General features: G+C 31.5%; 1 long non-coding RNA gene across 3 annotated transcripts; it reads right to left on the bottom strand.

Annotated features, from left to right (window-relative positions):
• Nucleotides 1–1479: 1479 nt before the first annotated feature.
• Nucleotides 1480–13578, bottom strand: LOC143073268 (uncharacterized). 3 transcript variants are annotated; one of them, XR_012977447.1, is made up of 3 exons: nucleotides 13474–13578; nucleotides 8349–8527; nucleotides 1480–4453 (listed from the first exon to the last, which is right to left on the bottom strand). It is a non-coding gene; the product is annotated as an uncharacterized LOC143073268 (long non-coding RNA). The 3 variants fall into 3 exon arrangements; XR_012977448.1 differs by lacking the exon at nucleotides 13474–13578 and adding an exon at nucleotides 13314–13452; XR_012977446.1 differs by lacking the exon at nucleotides 13474–13578 and adding an exon at nucleotides 11668–11751.
• Between the last annotated feature and the right edge of the window lie 608 nt (nucleotides 13579–14186).

Genomic DNA, 14186 nt, shown 5'->3' with positions numbered 1-14186 from the left:
CAACTTGACAAAGCCAACTGTACGTCTATCAGTGTTCTCAATCTTTAAAGATACATGAATTTAGGTGTTCTCAATCTAATTAGGAACATCTAAATCATTTTTGGTATTATTCCATTCAGTGCTACTCAAAAAGAAGCATTTGTATGTATTTCCCATACCGTCTTATGTCAAACCAAGTCCTCTGCTGGCGACCATATTCGATAATGGTTTGGCTTCAAAGTAACAACACTTGATCAGCACCTCATTATGAACAGTCATGCAATGTTTGGGTTCATCCTATTCGGTGGTTCTCCAGAAGAAAATATTTGTAGATTATTTCCATTTGGTTGATGGATTTGCTACAAAGTAACAACACTTAGTCAGCACCTCATAAGTAACATTCAGGCCTTGCTTGGTTTTATTCCATTCAGTGGTTCTTCAAAGAAGACATTAGTATGTATTTCACATTGTATCCTATGTTAAACTAAGCTCCAATTGGTAGCCATTTTGGACGATTGATTGGCTAAACAGTAAGAACACTTGGTCAGCACCTCATTAGGAACATTCATACCATGTTGGTTCCATGCACTGTTTGGTTTCATTCATTTTGGTTCTGTAGATAAGACCTTTGTACGTCCATAGGGTCCTATGTTAAACGATGCCTCCCCTATGGCGGGAATCTTGGATGATGATTCAGATACAAATAACAACACTTGGTCAGCACTTTATAAAGAGCAGTCATTCCGTTTAGTTGTTCTTTAAAAAGAAGACATTTGTATGCATTGTCTTTTGGGTCCTATGTCAAACGAAGGTACCCTCTGGCGGCCATCTTGGATGATGTTCCAGCTACAAAGTAACCATACTTGGTCAGCACCGCATAAGAAATATTCATGCAATGTTTGGTTTCATTCCATTTAGTTGTTATCTAAAAAGTCCAAAATGTAAAACATTTTCGACAACGACAGACGACGGACGTCAAGAGATTAGAAAAGCATACTTGGCCCTTCGGACCAGATGAGCTATAAAAAGAAGATGCATGTAGTATGATTGCCAAACGAGACAACACTTTACAAGAGACGAAATGACAAAAACAAGTTACAAATATAGGTCACCGTACGGCCTTCAACAATGAGCAAAGCCCATACCGCATAGTCAGCTATAATAGGCCTTGAAATGACAAACGTAAAACAATTAAAACCAGAAAACTAATGGCCTAATTTATGAACAAATAGATGAAAAAAAAACTAATATGTTAAACAGCCTTAAACGACTTCGACTGGAAACAGGCTACTGAGTTGGGACTGGCACATATATACAATAGGTGGCATGGTTGACAATGTACCTTCCTCCTAACCTGGGATAGTATGTAACAGTACAACATAAGAACGAACTATGATTACTGAAGGTAGTTGATTTGACGCCCATCCATGAGGGCGTGACAAATCGTCACTTATGTCCAATCAGCTTTCCCATTGTACAAATTTTGACAAATCAAATCAAATCAATTCAGAGCATTTATTGGTATAAAATTCAAATATTGGATTGTTACCCAGACAAACATGTCATTATTTACAAACATTTATTGTTAAAATCTAAGTAACATTCATATTCTATAAGATATATATTGTTTTGGAGCAGGTATAACTACTTTTTTCAAATTTGAATGTAAATGTACAATATTCCTTATGCAAATGTTATAAAATAAAACATGATAAATATATCAGAAATATATAAAATACCCATAAATTTGTATGACATGTACATATTAAGTTTTTCTTATCAGCCAGTCTATTTCTTAATATATATAACTCCCTTGACAATACTTTTAGTTATGTCATACTCATTAATGGTGAAAAAAGGAACATTTTTCCTCATCAGACATTTTGTTGAAAGATGGAACCGTACTCTCTACTTCCTAAAAAAAAATTTTGCCTACATTTTTCTTTTATTTGATATTTTAAAGCAAAATGATATTCATCTTCTTCCACCTTTAAACAGAGGGAAGATTACTGTTTTCCAAAGGTATGTTCATAATTAGATATCCTGTATCGGTATAAATCTACTAGTAAAAAAAGTCCTAATTTGTAATATATTTTTTTGTTTACTGTTTGTTCCTAGTTTGATTCCATTAGGGTTATTCTGCTCTTTTAAAAATACTTTGTTCCAGAAATCTAATATTTTCTTACAGCAATAACCAGACATTTTTTTTTCGAATGAAATTCTTATTTTCAAATACATGATTGAATCCTATTTTGTTTTTATCTTTTGCATTCATTTAATGACACTTATATAGATATTTAGCAAATTTTATATGAAATTTTGATGGCAAAAAATATATATGTCAAGACTTGAGTTGTCTAACATATTATGTGCCCATATTCACTACAATAGAGTAGAATAGTTTTCGAACAACTATCAAACAGTAAATATTTAGTTTATCAGAGATAAAATGCTTAAGCATAACTTTTGAAGCTTATTTACAAAGATGATTAACAGCATTATTATGGCAGCACTTAGTACACTAGAACGACCAATAGCTAAAGGTAAAATTGCTATTCATGAAAGTAAACCTTGTTTTCGTACAATTACAGAACAACAAATAAAGAAATGCAATGAAATATTGAAAGTGTTTCCCCATGAAACTGTACCCAACGCAACTTCTTCGCTTCTCAAAGTTATGAAAGGAACAGTAAATAACTCTTAACAATAAAAAAAAAATCATATCAAAGGATGATTCTACTCGGAACATTATGATAAATACATCAGAAGGTTGGCTGAGAAAGCATGTTTTGTTCACTGCCACTTTGTCGGACCTTGGTTGTCGAGACCCATTGTAAAGTTTGTTTCTGGAAAGAAGTATCCTCCTTTCCACTATGACGATGTTCGGATTTCACGTGTTTCGATCCCGTATTTGTTTTATTTTTCAAAGTTTTAACATTTGATAATTTCTGGTCTTTAGAGAAGCAGTAAGTCTCACTTGTGTTTGAATGATGTTTTATTGTCGTTATGTGTCCTTCAAGGTCAATGATACACTGTTCATTTTCAGGATAAACTTGGATAGATTTTGTATCTCCAACAATATTATAATTTTTCACGTTCTGCAAAGCTGTGCTAGTAGTTGAATTGAATGGAATATCGGCAATATCATTTGAATCTAATATATCGAAGTGTCCATATTCGCCAAGCTTGTCGTTATTTAATTCCTCTGAATTTTTCTCTTTGAAATAATTGTCTTTCCTTGACCTTGAATATTGCGAATCTTTAAACAATTCACTTTCTGCATATCCTGTCGAGAAACGACTGTCGTTATTTTCGTCCAGATTACTTTCATTTTCGTCAATTTCAGAATTTTTATCATCATATACCGGTTCAGCAGTTAATCCTAACCTATTAACTTCTTCAGAAATTTCATACTCTTTGTTATTTCTTCTTTTGGCAGTCTGTGGAAACGAATGTACTCTTGGTCTGAAGGTTAAATTGGTAGTATCTACAATAGAGAATAACTTTGAAGATGAAATTACTACAGGCGTGTGCACACGACCGTTCTTTCAAGAAAAGTTATTTTGAACGAAAATTTGCATGAAAGAGCAAAGATTGTTTTCATTTTTTTTTTTATGATAACAGGGTTTCAGAAGGTTTTATATTAAATTTATTACATAAGCCTTTGTCCATTGTTGAAGACCTCGAGGTTAACCTCGCATTTATTTTTTTTTATTTCATTTGTTTTTTGTCGAAAACAAATGTTTTATACGCAATCAGGCAACATATCTTCAGTTTAATACATACAAGTAATATATACATATACATTACACTCTCAAACATGTCCATCACCAAACGTGTCCTATCCCCCAAACGTGTACGATTTTACATTCCTCAAATGTGATCCGATAAATGATATTTGTCAAAATGTATCAAGTTAAAAACCCCATTACTTCTCAAAACTTATACTCGTTGTAACTCCAGAGATGTGGAGGATGAATATCATTTTCTATTACGATGTGTTAAATTTAAAGATGACCGCATTCATCTATTTCAAGAAATTACTAATAGCGGCCCAAATTTTGTAACTCTTAATTCAAGAAATAAACTAATTTATGAACACAGAAGATAAGTCAATGATAACTTCTGTTGGTATTTCCCCCCTAAAACTTGTTAATTATTTGACTTTCTTGTCTGCTTCAAGCACCGCCCCTTGGTGTCTGTTGCAGTAGGGAAAACCTACAGTATTATAAATAAATAGCCTGTATGACTTTATATCAATATTTTAGGTGTATTATTTGAATATCATGTAAAATACTGTATGTTCTTTCGATTATATCTGTTATGTGTGTATGTCCCACTGGGGACCTAATTTGAAAAATAAAATATCTTATCTTATCTTATAGTGCTAAAATGTTTTCAGTGACCTCCAATCACATTCACAGCTATTCAATGACAAGGAACACGATTGGAGACGTTGGTTTTCGGTTGGATTCTAAAATAAAAGAAGATCAAAGCCGTTTTTCAAAAACATATAAAGTAATTGTGTAGTGATCAATATACAGACAAGTGTCCAATACGTGCAACACTAAACACAACAACTTTTGCTTTCTTCTAAACAGAAAAGAAAAAGAATGGCACAATAAAAAAAAAGTTTTTACTGGCAGTGGCTTCCTTGATTTTCTAATCAATAGCATTTATATTATTATTAGTAGTAGTAGTAGTAGTAGTGTTCAATTACATTTGGTTCGTCATCGCCTGTTTTAGAATTTCTTCCCTCATTTTTCTGTTTTTCAAATTCAACAGTTCTTTTAAATTTAATGCAACAAGTGGTCAACAAAATACTAATTATATAATATTTAATTATTAATAAACAAGCATTGGATGACCTTGATTTGGAACAATACCTAAAACAACCTCTGACATGTGACTTTTCTCACTTGCCTTATATTTACAGGCTCTTTGGTCATGTTATAACTGGGGTGTCTAAACATTTATCAACATGAACATCTCCAAAGGGTGATATTTCATGGTCCTTAGTTTAGAGAATTCCAACATATTAATTAGAACCATGACTTCAAAATAAGTATGGACTCCGTGGAGGACAACGCCAGAGCATGGTCTAAACTAAATTCTAATATGACGTACTTATTACGCTTTGTAAACAAAGCCGTGTTCTAATGAGCACAAAATATGTTTGACACATGCGCACGAACCTACTGTGTATGTTAATATTCTTTCCATCATTATCCTTTAAAATATATACATTTAAGCAGCTAGCATAAACTTTTATTATATATTTTTATAAAACAACATATATTTACCCTGCTCATAGTTTTTAAACTTATCAAATATGAAATATAATGCACAGACTCCTTGGGGAGGAAACAGGAAAAGCCAAAAATTTTTACTGTATTTTCGTACCCTTCGACCTATAAAAATACTGTATTTGTCCTATTAGAATCGAAATAATTCCTTCGTGTGATGCTCTATGCTCATTTTAACATGGGTAGGCATTATATTTGACCACATTTTACACCTCGCTAACGCTCAGTGTAAAATATCGACAAATATAATGACTACCCATGTTAAAATGAGCATAGAGCATGACACGAAGGAATTATTTCTTAAATATTGTTCCTGCGGACAAAACTTCAAATAATATTGTCTTTGTATGTAAATCGTAATACTACGAGAGTCTTGTGTCTGTTATCTTTCATTCCTCTTTTGTAAAAAGAATGAGGAATAAATGAGCACTCATGTAATTCCACAAACAAAAACATATCATTGGATATTGGTGAGATTTTGGCGATCTAAACGTTCTTCATGGCTTCAATGAACATTACATTGAACAACAAATCGGAAGACTTACCTTGTTTGTATTTAATACCAAAGCTTCACAAAATTCCGTACAAACAACGGTATATTGCCGGCTCATCTGCATGTTCGACTAAAGAATTGTCTATTAGATTGACAAAAATTCTGTCTGCAGGTAAAGAGTGCCTTCAGAAATAAAGTGAAACTGTATACTCGCGTAGTGGCATTAACTATATGTGGATTCTGAAAAACTCTAAAGAACTAAAGTTACTTTTGGAAACAATACGGCATATGTTGTTGATAGTGAACAAAAGGGTAAAACATCCTTAACAGAGGAACAAGTGATCATCATTTTGGAGTTTCTTATTGACAACATATTTGTTGAATTTTGAGGTAGATTTTTTCAACATATTATCGGCCTTCCTTTGGAAACGAACGATGTGCCTCTCCTTGCTTACATCTATTTATTTTCATGTGAATAAGAGTTCATTCAGACACTTGTCAAAATCAAAGATGTCAGGTCATTCAATTTCACATTTAGGTATATTGATGAAGTTTTTTCCATAAACAATATTAACTTTTCTGATTGGGTTCCGTTAATATACCCCCCAGAACTAGAAATTAAGGAAACAACAGACACGGCTTTCTCCGCCTCATTTTTAGACTTACCTCGAATTTGACATGCGCTGTCATCTCAGTATATACCAGAATCTATGACAAACGAGATGATTTTAAAATTTGAAATTATTAATTTTCCCAAACTAGCAATATGCTAACTTGATTAGGGACTTTCCTTTTTTTAATTTTCCTTGGAGTTAAGTATTTTGGTGATTTTACTTTTCATCTGAATATAAGAAATGCATTTCCCCGCTTATTCGGTATTCAAGAGCTTGTAGCTCCTATTCAAACTTTGTGAAAACGTCATCAATGTCCGAGCAAAAATTTGATGAACCAGGTGTACGTCAAAGAACGTCTCGTCCTTTTTTAAAACAAAGTTCATCGGAAGGTAGAAAATCCTTGTTGATGAATACTTCGTTTTAACATCAGAAATAAAACATGATGGTCTTGAAGTATAGATTCTGGGCACTGACTTTGTTTATCGTCTTTATAACGTTATATAGTATTCTATTATTTGTCTTTATGAATACTGAATTTACTGTTAAGTCTGTTTTTGCTGATATCCATTTGACGTGGTGCTGTACTTATTCATCCCGTCATTGTATTATTGTTCACTGATAGTTTAGGTAGCAATACACAGTTAGGAGTTTAGTTTCGCATTTTGGCCCCAGAGGATTTTTCAAGTATGAAAGTTATTGTGTAATAAAATTTATTTTTAGGCAGCTGAGTACTAATTTAGCCTTTAGTGATGGTTTATAAGATCGTCAAGATTATTTTTTACATGTTTTATTGGCTATTTTCTGTTAGACTCACCGTATTTTCATAGCTAGACCAGCCATCGGTCCAGAAATTAATGTAATAATTACAAACACTTTTTTTTTTACACGAAGTTTTTGATGCAATTTTACAAAAAAAATAGAAGAAAGACATATTATTTTCATTGGATTACCTGAAAGATATATGTAAACAGCTTCAGAAAAGGTATTACTTCAAGTGATTGAAATTCTACTTTTAGCCAAATTTTTGGGAAATATGTGACATCTTTCCCCCCCCCCCCCCCTTTTTGCAAAATTTATAGCAAATAAATGCAGATTGTTGCCATGGATACACCCAAAAGAAACTATATTTTACCATTTTATATACTGGATATAAAATCTATGGAAGATTCTGATCACATGCATATGCACATATATGACACAAATAGTAAACTTAATATTGCAAGAAAGCAATGAAAACGGGATGGTAAGATTTATGAGAGCAAATTTTGATATTTTTTCCTAACTGTTTATTGCTACCTTATGTATTCTTGTCTTTCAATTTTGCAAATATAGTTTCTTTGTCAATAAGACTTTTAGTGTTTATTTGTCACATATAACGTGTTTGACATGGCTCTGTTCTTATACATCCCTTCATTTTGTTATTGTGCCTTTGTTTATTTTGCTTATTCTTATCTTTCGGTTTTGCTTACGTGCTTTGTCTATGTGTATTTTTGTGCTTCTGTGTTACACATTTGTTTGTTTTATGTTGAAAGTATTATGTCTGCTTGTTTTGTTCACACATCGCTGTCAATATAATGAAATTTAATACGACTGTCATACTTGAGATGTTTAGCTAGCTATAAAACTAGGTTTAATCCATTATTTTCTACATAAGAAAATGCCTGTACCAACTTTTAATTTTGCAATTTGATTAGGGAATTTTCCTCGCAGTTCAGTATTTTTGTGATTTTACTTTTTTTCATTATGATGGCGTTGGTGAGGTTCTTATTGGGATGAATTACGTCGTATTTACCCCGGCAGTTTCTTGAATATATACTGACATCTCTGTGTTGTTATTCAATCTCAAAGCTCGACATATTTGTAATCCATGATGTGGAGAATGACCGAGAATGTGTCAAAAAGACAACAACCCAACCAAAGAGCAGAAAAAAACATATTATTATATATTGTGCGTACCTTCGTCGGAAGTTACATCTGCTGTCTTCCCAATTGAAGAAAACAAATCTAAAGATCTAAGAAATTTTTCAGAAAATCGCAGGAGATTTTGTCCGTCTTCCCTAGATATGCGTTGTCCATCGACTATATGGGTTTTACAGCCATGCGAATCTTCATCCGACGTTCTATTCATGGTTTTACTAAAAAAGAAGAATATTTGTTGAAAAATAATAACAGCATGTTTTGGTATAAACTTTGTTTAATGAAAAAAATTAACAAAAAGCCATTAGTGTTTAAGTAAATATAGGTTGTCAAAACGCAGCAACGGCATTTCTCTGTGTCTTGTCTTCAAATTCTGACGATAAACTCCCTTGTTACTTTATTTATTATAAAGAACTTGAACCATTCTAGTTAAACTCTGTTCCTCCTATGAATAAATAAGTCACATTGTCAAAATAACCCGACATATTTCAAAACATGAGCAACACTACGGGTGCCATATGTGGAACAGTGTCTGCTTACCTTTTCGGAGCACCTAGGATCACCACCAGTGTTTGGTGGGGTTCGTGTTACTTAGTCTTTCGTTTTCTATGTTGTGTCTTGTGTACTATTATTTGTCTGTTTGTCTTTTTCTATGTTCGCCATAGCGTTGTAGGTTTATTTTCGATCTATGAGTTTGACTGACCCTTGAGTATCTTTCGCCCCTCTTTCATTAACTCTTATAATATTTATCAATGCATTTAACTCATACAATATATCATGTTCATTTATATCTGATTTTTCCTTTTGATAATAGACTTTCCGTTTTGAAAATCTCAGAGTTCGGTATTTTTGTTATTACATTTTTTTACTTTTTGAAACATTTCTCTCATTCGAGGAAAGTTATACACATTAGTGGAAAAAGTACTTTTTAACGGATATAAAAGAGAAACATGCATTTCGTTCATCCTGCCTATTCATTTTTACTCATAATTCCTCTCCTGCTTTTTTTTTCAAATTTCATTCATGTGAATACATATTATGTCATTAGATGAATGATAGAAAATAGAAAAAAATGCGAAAAATCCACTTTTATACTGATTTGTCATATTTATAAATGACCTATTTAACAATCGGAATGTTTTCTGTACCATTGGCTATACATAGATTCATTTGTATTCGCAAAAAAAAAGAGAATACACAACCATTTGTATATAAACGTTATTAAGAATTTGTGTTAAAGACACATAATATACTTAACGGTTGTTTCCTCTTTGTTTCAAGTATTTATATTTAATTGACGGTCAACTATAATTTGAAGATTTGTTGTAATAACGATCGATCTATATCTAGATTATTCCAATTTTCGCATGTTTATTTGTAAACATACACGTACGATATATACACTGTTTTTCCTCATATTTTTTAAATTTGTAATACAATGATAGAAAAGAAATTATAAACAATTGTAAGCCATTCTATCAAATCAGTAGTTTTCTTTCTGTCAATGGCTATAACTCAAAAATTAAACGTGCATGGCCAATTTAATAATTTAATATTATATTGTATTCCGGGGGGATGTTACTTCCTATATTTTTAGTGATATGAATGTGCCACAAAACAGGGTCCCTTTTCATGCCCTGCTTGTTAGAACAGTGTCCCCTTTTCATGCCCTGCTGGTTAGAACAGGGTCGCCTTTTTATGCCCTGCTGGTGAGAACAGCTAGGGTCTTTTTTTAAACAGAGTTATTTTTTCTAGTACAGGACTGCTTATTTAATTGTTTAAGATACAGTTTAGAACAGCATCTATTTTATACGGTCTAAAATAAACTTATCATAGATACCAGGACTAAATTTTGTATATCCACCAGACGCACGTTTCGTCTACAAAAGACTCATCAGTGAAGCTCGAATCCAAAAAAGTTAAAAAAGCCAAATAAAGTACGAAGTTGAAGGGCATTGAGGGCCAAAATTCCTAAAAGTTTTGCCAAATCCAGCTAAGGTAATCTATGCCTGAGGTAGAAAATCCTTAGTATTTCAAAAATTCAGGGTATATATTTTCTGAGCGTTTGTAGAACAGGGTATGTTTTTCAATATTTCCGTTTAGAACATGGTATGTTTTTTCAATGTTTTCAGGTTAGAACAGGTATGATTTGGCAAGTACTTCCGGCACAATTATACCCTAAATCAGTAACCCCCGGGATTGTATTTAGGACCCTCTTCCTTTGGTTATCAACACAGTCCATTGTCTTTAATGGGTATTAGTTAGTAAGAGTTCAGATTGGTTTATTAACATCCAGCTACTGTCTCTCCGTCATTATATTTGATAAGATAAAACGGTATTATATTTCTCAATAACCGTCCTAATATCGTAAATACCTCATCAGTCCATTGTTTGTTATATTCACGCTAAAATGTATTTCTCAAAAATTAAGTCGTACTTGATCACTAAGTTTGAACTATTAAAATGGTTTCATAGATACGTTTTGGTAGTCATTAATGTGTTTTCTAATATGACAAAAAATGGACTCGTGAGGTATTTACGTATGAGGACAGTTTTGGAGAAATGTGACATTTTGTCGCATCAAAAATTAACATGTAGAGGAAAAGGCTAGATCTAAATACCAGTATGAACTCACACGTATTCGCATCAAAGACAATGCACTGTGAAAAATTGAAAAAAGTGTAAGCCTCAAAATAAGATGTTCCTTTAAACAATATTAAATGGTTAAATAAGCTTTATTATTGGGTAAAGCCAGTGACATTGATGACTACTAAATTAATGGAATGGTAACTTTACAATTGTTCATTACTTTTTTTATTATGAAATAAAACCCAAAGAAATACTCATGAAGCGTAAGAAGATTTTACTTCCAGTTATGGGCACCACAGGCATCAACATTCCACTCACCAACATCATCAATTTTAACAATACATTACAGATAATGAGATAAAAAAAAAAAACATTATAAGAACAATTCAAATTCTTAACGTAATATACGGATTAAAAAAACCTATATTTATAATTATATAATGCTTTATATTGCAAGTGTGATTGATATAGATGACATACATATAGCCAAAAATTAGATATCCATAGATAAAATGTACACAATATTAGCTCTATATATATCTTGTACACATTTAGTTAAGATTATTATATAAAGATAAACATATAATCAACTAGCCAAAAACAAAAACAACACAAGTAAGCATGTCTTTGGGTCATCCTGCGTCAGCAGAAAATATGAATTCAAAGCATTTTGGTCTCGAAATTTTGGTTCCCGAAAGTAGCGGACACCAAGGTTTGATACCTCATGGACCATAGTCATGTAAAATATCTATAAATATATCGTTCCTACCTGTATCAAAAGCAAACAACATGCAAGGTACCATCATAAGTAACTTCCAGATTACGATGCCTTAATTATAACTGAGAACATGTGAAAAAATGTACTCTATGAATATATAAATAAACGGGTGAAAACCGGAATAAGCTAGATATAGATCGATCGTTATCCAAACAAATCTTCATTCAAATATACATATTTAAAACAGAAATCAAATAAAAGCTACTGTATGTAAAATGTATTTTACACAAAGCAATAATATCATTTACAAACAAATCATTCTGTATGTTTTTTTCTCTCCCGAATACAAATAAATCTATTTTAAGCCATTGACACGATTGTTAAGTAGGTCATGTATACACACTAATCAGTCGATAAAAGTGGATATTATTCTTTTTTTTATATTTTCTATCATTCATCTATTGATTTAAATATCTTAAATATCTTGCATGTTTTGGCAGTTTTTCTAATTCATTAATTGAACATGCATTACAGCTCACACGTTTTGTTTTGTTTCGATTGCATTTGTCTATATATAGATGTTAATATAAACATAGAAAAAACATCAAGCATACATATAAACCTAACATATAACAATTATGAATATTAAATAAGAACATAAATGGTGATGTGAATAAGTTAAAGAAATGTAAGTGAGAGTAATTATTCTCAGGAGTAGTTCAGGTATACAAAGTACAAAATATTCTAGTATTGGAAGCCAGTGGTCCAAGAAGATATTGGCCATTTGAAAGGGGTCACATAAATATATATATATATATTCTTTACGAGTGTAATAGATTATTTGAGGTAATTTTGCAGTCCTATAAAATTTACCTGATTTTCACAAAGTTTTGCTCTATTAATATAGATTTTTTAAGGAGTATAATTTTTTTTTTATTATTTCCTTTTTTACTTAAATTTCCAACTAAAATATTACCCATATTAAATGAAATTATTATTTGTGTTTGGTTACAAATTCAATAACTTAGTTTAATTCTTAAATCTGATATTTTATATCATGTCAAAATATGTGCTCGATATCTGCAAAAGCGTCATTACAGAAAGAAGTTACATGTATCTGTTTGCTGTATCTTAATTTCGAATAAACATTCATTTGTGCCTACGCACTATTCTATATTTGAATCAATGAAGGTATGAGTTTTTTTGTGTAGTAAAAAGACGTATTTGCACTTTTCCCAATCAAAATGTTTATTCAATCTTAGAGACCATTTATCTTTTTACTTACTATTTTTCTAATAAAACATCATAAATACATATTTTTTGAGCCATTTATATGATAAAAAAGTGTTCTTATTTTATTTGAAATAAGTGGTTATGGTAATGAATTTAATAAAGGCTGTCAAAAGGGATATTATCTTTGAGAGAACTGTTAGGACCCATTATAAACCAGAAAGTTAGATTTAATTTCATAAATATATTGACATTGATTTACCCTCATTATTAACCAGATTGTTTAACAACAAAATACTTTTATCAGCTAAGTCTTTTTCGGGAATGATATGACTGAAATAAAACCAAATAATTTAACTAATCAAACTTATGCTTATAATTTAACATAAAATCTGCATTTAAACAAAAAAATGAAATGCCGTAACAGAATTTTTGAAATCTACAATTATGTGATTTCAAGACAATACCTGTTTGTAAGAATATGTTTACATATTATTATCCGAGTCCAGTTAATAAGAAAAATACTATCAAAACACAGCAAATCGTGTAAGTAGGTCAATGACCGTATTATGCGTCTATCGATTCATAAAGTAACAAGAATATATCGTAGAAGTTTATAATACGTACACACTTCTATCCAATTCTACTTAGTATAAAATTCGGAACTTTTCTCATGAGTGTAAAATTTGGCACCAACGATGAACAACTAATATCAACTGATTTTACCAGTCGATTTAAAAAACCACCAAAAACCACACTAAACTGGTTATAGTGACATTGGGAACTCATTGAATACGTTTAATTCGATGTGTGCGTGACTGCCGATTTGTTATCTGTACTCGGATGTGCTAAGAGGTGAAACGATATTAATTTTTTCCCAACTATATCTTCGATGTATAATATTAACCAACTCTATTACTTCTGGCACAATACTCAGATTTAAATATCTTTTTTCATATCAACACCAAAGGTGGTCCATTAAAACATCACTGATTATACAATGGATTGGAAAATTAAAAACGAATATCCCTTATTAAATGGCAAAATCAAACACTCAAATGCATAAAACAAACGAAAAACAAATGTCAGTTTTATAGCTAGCTTTACCTCTCATTTTTATAAATGTCGAATAAAATTCCATTACATTGACAACAATGTGTGATCAAATCAAACAGACATTTTTTCTCGTTTGTAGAGTTGTCTCATTGGCATTTATACCACACCTTCTTTTTGTCATATATAATAGATAAAAATTGTTCCAAAGCAGTCAATACTGTGTTATAATCCTATCAATATAAAACGAAGGAAAACGCAAGTCACGAAAACACTCTATAGACAAA

Source organism: Mytilus galloprovincialis, chromosome 4 (assembly GCF_965363235.1).
Source record: "Mytilus galloprovincialis chromosome 4, xbMytGall1.hap1.1, whole genome shotgun sequence".
Classification (NCBI taxonomy): Eukaryota; Metazoa; Mollusca; class Bivalvia; order Mytilida; family Mytilidae; genus Mytilus; species Mytilus galloprovincialis.
The sequence above is the reverse complement of the archived record's forward strand: the minus strand, read 5'-3'. Positions and strand labels throughout refer to the sequence as shown.